We start from the raw sequence: 10591 nt of genomic DNA on the forward strand, positions 1-10591 counted from the left end.
CCTCCTTCCACTCCTCTACCCCACCTCCCACACGGACCCCTTCCTCCACTCCTGCACCCTGCCTCCCACACGGACCCCTTCCTCCACTCCTGTAACCCGCCTCCCACACAGACCCCTCCCTGCACTCCTGTAACCCGCCTCCCACACAGACCCCTCCCTGCACTCCTGTAACCCGCCTCCCACACGGACCCCTCCCTGCACTCCTGCACCCCGCCTCCCACACAGACCCCTCCCTGCACTCCTGTAACCCGCCTCCCACACAGACCCCTCCCTGCACTCCTATAACCCACCTCCCACACAGACCCCTCCCTGCACTCCTGCACCCCGCCTCCCACACAGACCCCTCCCTGCACTCCTGTAACCCGCCTCCCACACAGACCCCTCCCTGCACTCCTGTAACCCACCTCCCACATGGACCCCTCCTTCCACTCCTCTACCCCACCTCCCACACGGACCCCTTCCTCCACTCCTGCACCCTGCCTCTCACATGGACCCCTCCCTGCACTCCTGTAACCCGCCTCCCACACAGACCCCTCCCTGCACTCCTGTACCCCACCTCCCACAAGGACCCCTTCCTCTACTCCTGCACCCCACCTCCCACACAGACCCCTCCCTGCACTCCTGTAACCCACCTCCCACACAGACCCCTCCCTGCACTCCTGTACCCCACCTCCCACACGGACCCCTTCCTCTACTCCTGCACCCCGCCTCCCACACAGACCCCTCCCTGCACTCCTGTAACCCACGTCCCACACGGACCCCTCCCTGCACTCCTGCACCCCACCTCCCACATGGACCCCTCCTTCCACTCCTCTACCCCACCTCCCACACGGACCCCTTCCTCCACTCCTGCACCCCGCCTCTCACACGGACCCCTTCCTCCACTCCTCTACCCCGCCTCTCACACGGACCCCTTCCTCCACTCCTGCACCCTGCCTCTCACATGGACCCCTCCCTGCACTCCTGTAACCCACCTCCCACACAGACCCCTCCCTGCACTCCTGTACCCCACCTCCCACACGGACCCCTCCCTGCATTCCTGTACCCCACCTCCCACACGGACCCTTCCCTGCACTCTTGCACCCCACCTCCCACATGGACCCCTCCTTCCACTCCTCTACCCCACCTCCCACACGGACCCCTTCCTCCACTCCTGTACCCCACCTCTCACACGGACCCCTCCTTCCACTCCTGTAACCCACCTCCCACATGGACCACTCCCTGCACTCCTGTAACCCACCTCCCACACAGACCCCTCCCTGCACTCCTGTACCCCGTCTCCCACACGGACCCCTTCCTGCACTCCTGTACACCACCTCCCACATGGACCCCTCCTTCCACTCCTCTACCCCACCTCCCACACGGACCCCTTCCTCCACTCCTGTACCCCACCTCTCACACGGACCCCTTCCTCCACTCCTGCACCCCGCCTCCCACACGGACCCCTTCCTCCACTCCTGTAACCCACCTCCCACATGGACCACTCCCTGCACTCCTGTAACCCACCTCCCACACGGACCCCTCCCTGCACTCCTGTACCCCACCTCCCACACGGACCCTTCCCTGCACTCCTGTACCCCACCTCCCACATGGACCCCTCCTTCCACTCCTCTACCCCACCTCCCACACGGACCCCTTCCTCCACTCCTCTACCCCGCCTCCCACACGGACCCCTTCCTGCACTCCTGCACCCTGCCTCTCACACGGACCCCTCCCTGCACTCCTGTAACCCACCTCCCACACAGACCCCTCCCTGCACTCCTGTACCCCGTCTCCCACACGGACCCCTCCCTGCACTCCTGTACCCCGTCTCCCACACGGACCCCTCCCTGCACTCCTGTACCCCACCTCCCACACAGACCCCTCCCTACACTCCTGTACCCCACCTCCCACACGGACCCCTCCCTGCACTCCTGTACCCCGTCTCCCACACGGACCCCTCCCTGCACTCCTGTACCCCACCTCCCACACAGACCCCTCCCTACACTCCTGTACCCCACCTCCCACACGGACCCCTCCCTGCACTCCTGTACCCTGTCTCCCACACGGACCCCTCCCTGCACTCCTGTACCCCACCTTTCACATGGACCCCTCCCTACACTCCTGTAACCCACCTCCCACACAGACCCCTCCCTACACTCCTGTACCCCACCTCCCACACGGACCACTCCCTGCACTCCTGTACCCCCATCTCCCACACGAACCCTTCCCTGCACTCCTGCACCCCACCTCCCACATGGACCTCTCCTTCCACTCCTCTACCCCACCTCCCACTCCTCTACCCCACCTCCCACACGGACCCCTTCCTCCACTCCTGCACCCCGCCTCTCACACGGACCCCTTCCTCCACTCCTACACCCTGCCTCTCACATGGACCCCTCCCTTCACTCCTGTAACCCACCTCCCACACAGACCCCTCCCTGCACTCCTGTAACCCACCTCCCACACGGACCCTTCCCTGCACTCCTGCACCCCACCTCCCACATGGACCTCTCCTTCCACTCCTGCACCCCACCTCCCACACGGACCCCTTCCTCCACTCCTGTACCCCACCTCCCACACGGACCCCTTCCTCCACTCCTTTACCCCGCCTCCCACACGGACCCCTTCCTCCACTCCTGTACCCCACCTCCCACACAGACCCCTCCCTGCACTCCTGTACCCCACCTCCCACACGGACCCATTCCTCCACTCCTGTACCCCCATCTCCCATACGGACCCTTCCCTGCACTCCTGCACCCCACCTCCCACATGGACCCCTCCTTCCACTCCTCTACCCCACCTCCCACTCCTCTACCCCACCTCCCACACGGACCCCTTCCTCCTGTACCCCACCTCCCACACGAACCCCTTCCTCCACTCCTGCACCCTGCCTCTCACACGGACCCCTCCCTGCACTCCTGTACCCCACCTCCCACACAGACCCCTCCCTGCACTCCTGTACCCCATCTCCCACACGGACCCTTCCCTGCACTCCTGCACCCCACCTCCCACATGGACCCCTCCTTCCACTCCTCTACCCCACCTCCCACATGGACCCCTCCTTCCACTTCTCTACCCCACCTCCCACACGGACCCCTTCCTCCACTCCTCTACCCCACCTCCCACACGGACCCCTTCCTCCACTCCTCTACCCCACCTCCCACACGGACCCCTTCCTCCACTCCTCTACCCCATCTCCCACACGGACCCTTCCCTGCACTCCTGCACCCCACCTCCCACATGGACCCCTCCTTCCACTCCTGTACACCACCTCCCACATGGACCCCTCCTTCCACTCCTCTACCCCACCTCCCACACGGACCCCTTCCTCCACTCCTCTACCCCACCTCCCACACGGACCCCTTCCTCCACTCCTCTACCCCGCCTCCCACACGGACCCCTCCTTCCACTCCTGTACCCCACCTCCCACACGGACCCCTTCCTCCACTCCTGTACCCCGCCTCCCACACGGACCCCTCCCTGCACTCCTGTAACCCACCTCCCACACAGACCCCTCCCTGCACTCCTGTAACCCACCTCCCACATGGACCCCTCCCTGCACTCCTGTACCCTGTCTCCCACACGGACCCCTCCCTGCACTCCTGTACCCCACCTTTCACATGGACCCCTCCCTACACTCCTGTAACCCACCTCCCACACAGACCCCTCCCTGCACTCCTGTACCCCACCTCCCACACGGACCCCTCCCTACACTCCTGTAACCCACCTCCCACACAGACCCCTCCCTGCACTCCTGTACCCCGCCTCCCACACGGACCCCTCCCTGCACTCCTGTAACCCACCTCCCACACAGACCCCTCCCTGCACTCCTGTAACCCACCTCCCACATGGACCCCTCCCTGCACTCCTGTACCCCGTCTCCCACACGGACCCCTCCCTGCACTCCTGTACCCCACCTTTCACATGGACCCCTCCCTACACTCCTGTAACCCACCTCCCACACAGACCCCTCCCTGCACTCCTGTACCCCACCTCCCACACGGACCCCTCCCTGCACTCCTGTACCCCCATCTCCCACACGAACCCTTCCCTGCACTCCTGCACCCCACCTCCCACATGGACCTCTCCTCCCACTCCTCTACCCCACCTCCCACTCCTCTACCCCACCTCCCACACGGACCCCTTCCTCCACTCCTGCACCCCGCCTCTCACACGGACCCCTTCCTCCACTCCTGCACCCTGCCTCTCACATGGACCCCTCCCTGCACTCCTGTACCCCACCTCCCACACGGACCCTTCCCTGCACTCCTGCACCCCACCTCCCACACAGACCCCTCCCTGCACTCTGCTACCCCACCTCCCACACGGACCCCTTCCTCCACTCCTGTACCCCACCTCTCACACGGACCCCTTCCTCCACTCCTGCACCCCGCCTCTCACATGGACCACTCCCTGCACTCCTGTAACCCACCTCCCACACAGACCCCTCCCTGCACTCCTGTAACCCACCTCCCACACGGACCCCTCCCTGCACTCCTGTACCCCGTCTCCCACACGGACCCCTCCCTGCACTCCTGTACCCTGTCTCCCACACGGACCCCTCCCTGCACTCCTGTACCCCACCTTTCACATGGACCCCTCCCTGCACTCGTGTACCCCATCTCCCACATGGACCCCTCCCTGCACTCCTGTAACCCACCTCCCACACGGACCCCTCCCTGCACTCCTGTACCCTGTCTCCCACATGGACCCATCCCTGCACTCCTGCACCCCACCTCCCACATGGACCATTCCCTGCACACCTACACCCCACCTCCCACATGGACCCCTTCCTCCACTCCTGCACCCCGCCTCTCACATGGACCCCCTCCCTGCACCCCAGCTGTCACACGGATCCCTTCCTCCACTCCTGCACCCCACCTCCCACATGGACCCCTTCCTCCACTCCTGTAACCCACCTCTCACACGGACCCCTTCCTCCACTCCTGTAACCCACCTCTCACATGGACCCCTCCCTGCACTCCTGCACCCCACCTGTCACACGGACCTGTCCCTCCACTCCTGCAGCCTGCCTCTCACATGGACCATTCCCTGCACACCTGAACCCCACCTTGCACACAGACCCCACCCTGCACTCCTGCACCCCACCTCCCACACGGATCCCTTCCTCCACTCCTCTACCCCACCTCCCACACGGACCCCTTCCTCCACTCCTGTACCCCGCCTCTCACACGGACCCCTTCCTCCACTCCTGCACCCTGCCTCTCACATGGACCCCTCCCTGCACTCCTGTAACCCACCTCCCACACAGACCCCTTCCTCCACTCCTGCACCCCACCTCCCACACTGACCCCTTCCTCCACTCCTGTACCCCGCCTCTCACACGGACCCCTTCCTCCACTCCTGTACCCCGCCTCTCACACGGACCCCTTCCTCCACTCCTGTACCCCACCTCCCACACAGAGCCCTCCCTCCACTCCTGTACCCCACCTCCCACACAGACCCCTCCCTCCACTCCTGTACCCCACCTCGCACACGGACCATTCCCTGCACTCCTGTACCCCACCTCGCACACGGACCATTCCCTGCACTCCACCTCGCACACGGACCATTGCCTGCACTCCTGCACCCCACCTCCCACAAGGACCATTCCCTGCACTCCCGTACCCCGCCTCTCACACGGACCCCTCCCTGCACTCCTGTATCCCATCTCCCACACGGACCCCTCCTTGCACTCCTGCACCCCACATCCCACACGGACCCGTTTCTAGTGGAGGAGGGGTAATAGGGGACGAGAGCTGAGGAATTGTTGTTCCAGGTCAGTCATAAATATATTAGCATATTGTAGGGCCCTGTAGTTGCCCTCTCGTCCCCTATTACCTCTCCTCTACTTAAGATACGTTGATGACATCTTTATTTGCCCTGATCCTACTGACAGAGACCTAAAAACTGCAAGAGCTTTACCAAGTATTCATAAACCTGAATTACCTGCCAGGAGAAATAAAAAAACAAATCGACAGGGCCAGACGAATTCCCTGAAATCAGCTACTCCAAGATAGGCCCAAAAAAGCCAAGAACAGAACACCACTTGTCATTACCTACAGCCCCCAACTCAGACCACTGCAACGAATTATTAAAGACCTACAACCTATCCTTAATCAGGATGCCACACTGCAGAAGGCCCTAGGTGACAGGCCTGTTCTCTCCTACAGACAACCTGCCAACCTTATGAGGATTCTCAAACAGCCACAGTCTATACCACAGGAACACCAGTCCTGGGACTTTTCCTTGCAACAAAGCCCACTGCCAGCTATGTCCACATATCTATGCTGGCGATACCATCACTGGACCTAACCAGGTTATTCACAGAATCACAGGCACATTCTCATGTTGCTCAACTAACATCATATATGCCATCATGTGCCAATAATGCCCAGATGCTTTGTATATTGGACAGACTTCAAACTCTGTCAGACAAAGAGTTAATGGGCACAAAAGAGACATAAAAACACTCCTGATCTACAAACTGGACAGCCGACAGTTTAATGGAGTGGGCCATTCTGTTAATGACTTAAGAGTTTGTGTCTTACTGAAGAGGAATTTTCACACTGCTTTGGAAAGAAAGGCTGCTGAACTCTCTTTTATATTCAAATTCAACACATTAACATATGGTTTGAACCGGGATGTATATTTTCTGAATCATTATAGGGGCTTTTTTGCAAAGTTGGCTTAATCTAATTCTTGATTCCCCGCCCCCCACTCTCTGATTTGCTCACATTGATAATTTTTTTTCTGATTTGTCAACCTTGATTACTATTTTTGGTTCCCTATGCCTTAAATATTGACTCTGTTCTGGTATGGCTGTGGTCTGAAGAAGTGGGTCTGTCCCACAAAAGCTCACCTAATAAATTATTTTGCTCACCTTTAAAGTGCTACTGGACTGCCTTTTTCTTTAGACTGATGTGGTTTTTGCAGTTTACTGTGCAAATCCAATATTGGATGGATAAGCCATGAGAGAAGCTGCAGACTCAATCACTGCCCATAGATCCTCACCGCCGCTGCTAACCACCGTCTCTTGAGATGAAAGGGGACCATAGTAGTGTGAGGCCTTTAGGGCCTGCCCAGGCTTTTGCTTCTGTCTAGGGAGTTCAAACAGCAGTGAGATACAGTGACTCTTGCTTTGTATTCCCTTCCCCCTTCTGCTTTGAGCTGCAGACTCAGCTGAAGGGAAGAATTTACTTACAAGACTCAGCTGGAGGGTGGGAGCAGAGTAAACACCAAAGTCTTTTGTCCTCTTTAATAAAAACAAGGAGTCCCATGGCACCTCAGAGACTAACCAATTTATTAGGTGATTAGCTTTTGTGAGAGACAACCAGGCAAATCCAGGGGGGTATGCTCCCCAGCTCAGACTGAAGCAGTGGGTGTGTAGAGGGCAGCTCTTTTGGCCAAGGGCTTGGTAGTAGACACAGCCTACACAGCTCCTGGGAACTAGCTCCACCCTCACTAGGTAAGCAGGAGTCTTCTGGGAGTCTTGGAGGGGGACAGTAACCTACTCTGCGTGGAGCTGGGATCCCCTGGGGGGCAGTGGAGTGGAAAGCTCAAGCCTGTCAGGGGCCCATATTTCCCTGATAGCCATGAGGGCAGAGGATTGGACTCCATGACCCTTTGAGGTCCATTCCAGTTGTAGTATTCTGTGATTCACTAGCTTCCCCTCCTCCTTCCCTTAAGCTGTCTCCTTCCCTCTTCTTCTTGCTTTTAATCACCATTCTCTATGCTAATTAGGCAATGTTTCTTGAGGGAGTTGCTCCTACTAATTAATCACTGCAGATTTACCACAGACAGCCTGGCTGCTCAGTCTACCTGGAAACACCTCCTGCACCCAAACAGAAGCCAGAGCCATGGGAGAACACTGGTGTGAGCATCAGGCAGGTGCCAGCCAAGCAAGGGGCTGGAACAATGTGTGGAGTGTATAAGAAGGAAACCAGGGAGCGCAGCAGGCCCTCCCAGTTCCAGCAACTGGGGCCAATGCCCCATGTTTCAGCTGACCACTGGCAAGCACACAAGTGATGCGCTTAAACGTTACTGAACGCCTGTGAATGGCTGCTGCAGTGCTCGCACTTACAGCCGCCACACGACAAGATAATAAGCGAGTTGTGATCTTCCCTGTGCCTATGTAAGTTGCCAGATTAGAGACAGGTTTTATATACTGTGAAGTGCAGATCTCTGATCAAAGTTGTTACGTTCTTCCCAACAGGAAAGGTCCATCAGCCCCACGCAACCACTGTGGGACATTAAGAGGATAAAACTCTTACGTTGTTCTGCTCACCTCGCAGGAGCAGGCTCTGCGCCATCTCCTTGTACCTTGGATGTACTTGAAAACTGTTATCATGTCCCCTCTCGCTCTTCTCTTTTCCAAACCAGACAAACCCATTTTTTCCAAACTTCCTTCGGAGGTCATGTTTTTCTAGACCCTTACTCAGAAATGACTTCCTAGAAAGGAATCAGGGGCTCATAGTGGATCACAAGCTAAAGGAAACTCAACAGTGTAACATAGTTTGGGAAAAAAAGCAAACTTTGTTCTGGGATGTTTTAGCAGGAGTGTTGTAAGCAGGACAACAGAAGTACCTCTGCTCTGTTCTACTCCGCCTTGCTCAGGCCATAGCTTGAGTATTGTGTCCAGTTCTGGGGGCCATATTTCAGGGACGATTGGGAAAAGCCAAGAGAAGAGCAACAAAACTAATTAATGGTCTAGAGAACATGACCTATAAGGTAAGACTGGAAAAAAAACAGATTTGTTTTGTCTGGAGAAGAGAAGACTGAGGTGGACGTGATAATAGTTTTCAAGTACTTAAAAGGTTGTTACAAGTAGTAGTAAGCATCTCCCACTCCTGTATCTTGGAGCACAGGCCGCTGACGATCATTCCCTAGCGTCCCCTGTCTTGGGCAATCTTTCCCAGCTCTGACCAGGTGTATCCCATCTATCCTGTCTACCTTCAGGTCTCTACACCATGTGTTTCTTGGGCACCCTCTTGTCCTTTTTCCTTGTGGGTTCCAACTTAAGGCTTGCCTGGTGATGTTGGTGGTTGGTTTTCTGAGGGTATGTCCAACCCATTGCCCTCTTCTCCTCCTGATTTCTTCTTCGGTGGGAAGTTGGTAGTCTGTTGGCACAGGTCTTAGTTGTTGGTGGTATATGGCCAGTGGATCTGGAGGATTTTATAGAAGCAGTTATTGATAAACATCTGGATTTTTGACTGTTCTCTTTGTCGTTCCCCAAATTTCTGCTCCATACAGTAGGACTGATTTGACATTGGGGGAGGGAGAAAAATTATTCTTAACATCTGATGAAGAAATGGGCTTAAATTGCAACAAGGGAGATTTAGGTTTGACATTAGGAAAAACTTCCTAATTTGCGAGGTCGTTAAAAATTGGAATAAATTCCTGAAGGAGGATGTGGAACATCCATCACTGGAGATTTTTAAGAGCAGTTTAAACAAACACCGGTCAGGGTGGGCTAGATAATATTCTGTCCTGCCATAAGTGTGGGAGACTGGATTAGAGGACCTCTCGAGGGCCTTTCTGGTCCTGTGATTCTTCCTGGGTGCTGCTGTGAGTGGCAGTGCTTGTGCACACAGCAGCTGTGCTGAATGCAGCCAGACCTTGTGTGCAGGCTGCCAGTAAGTGCTGTCTGCAGAGAGAGGAGGAATGAGAGGTGCAGGGACTGCAGTGCTAGGAGCTGGGCTTGTCATAGGCTCCTGTGACACTGGGCAAGTGCCTGCAGCTCCGTGCCTCGGTTTCCCACCTGTCATATGGGGATAATACTCTAGTTTTGTCTAAGTAGGCCAGCAGGTCCCGGGGCAGGGACTGTCTCTTGCTAGGTGACTATAAGGAGTCCAGCACCATGCCTGGGGCTTCCAACATATAAGCAATTCTTAATCACTACGAATAACTGACCAAGATGCTGGGGTTCCGTCCCCCCTGTCTTCTCAGAGCCGTGACTCCCAGATGGGCTTAGCTCCCCCTGGAGAGAGCGAAGAGGCCTGGCCATGAAACACCCAGCACCCCCCTGACAGAACTAATGAGCTCGCTGCTAAGTACTGAGTGTTATTCATTGTGGTGATTACACATTCAGATAAGCAGGAGCTGTGCCTTATTGCACTGTGATTATTGCACGCACTGGGACTAATCAGGGAGCATTTCCTTTTTAAAAATTCTGAAAGTCAGTTTAAAACAACCTGTGAAATCAGCATTAAAGTCAAGACGCGAGTGCTGAGAAGTCGTAGGGTGGGGAACCAGGCATTGGCAGCTGTGCCTGCCCTGCTCTTCCAGTCTAAGGCCCACAACGAGCTGCTTACCCAGCCTCGCTGGCCAGATGGGTGAGTTGAGAAGGAGACCTCTGATGGACAGGGAGCTGCATATGTTCTTGGGGTGAGTGGGTGTAATATTTCAAGCAGTTCTGGGCCAACCTGAGAGAACCAATCCTGGGCAAACTGCTTAAAACTGGCCACTTCAGTCCAGGCTGGAGTCTCCTTCTCAGTAAGGCAAACCAAGCCAGCCACAAAAGTACCTCTGCCAGCCCGAACCTACACAAGCAAACCCACAGGTTCTCCAGCTGCTCCTAATGCCCAAACTAGTAAACATCCTTGCTCAG

This window comes from Carettochelys insculpta, chromosome 1 (genome assembly GCF_033958435.1).
Source record: "Carettochelys insculpta isolate YL-2023 chromosome 1, ASM3395843v1, whole genome shotgun sequence".
NCBI classification, from domain to species: Eukaryota; Metazoa; Chordata; order Testudines; family Carettochelyidae; genus Carettochelys; species Carettochelys insculpta.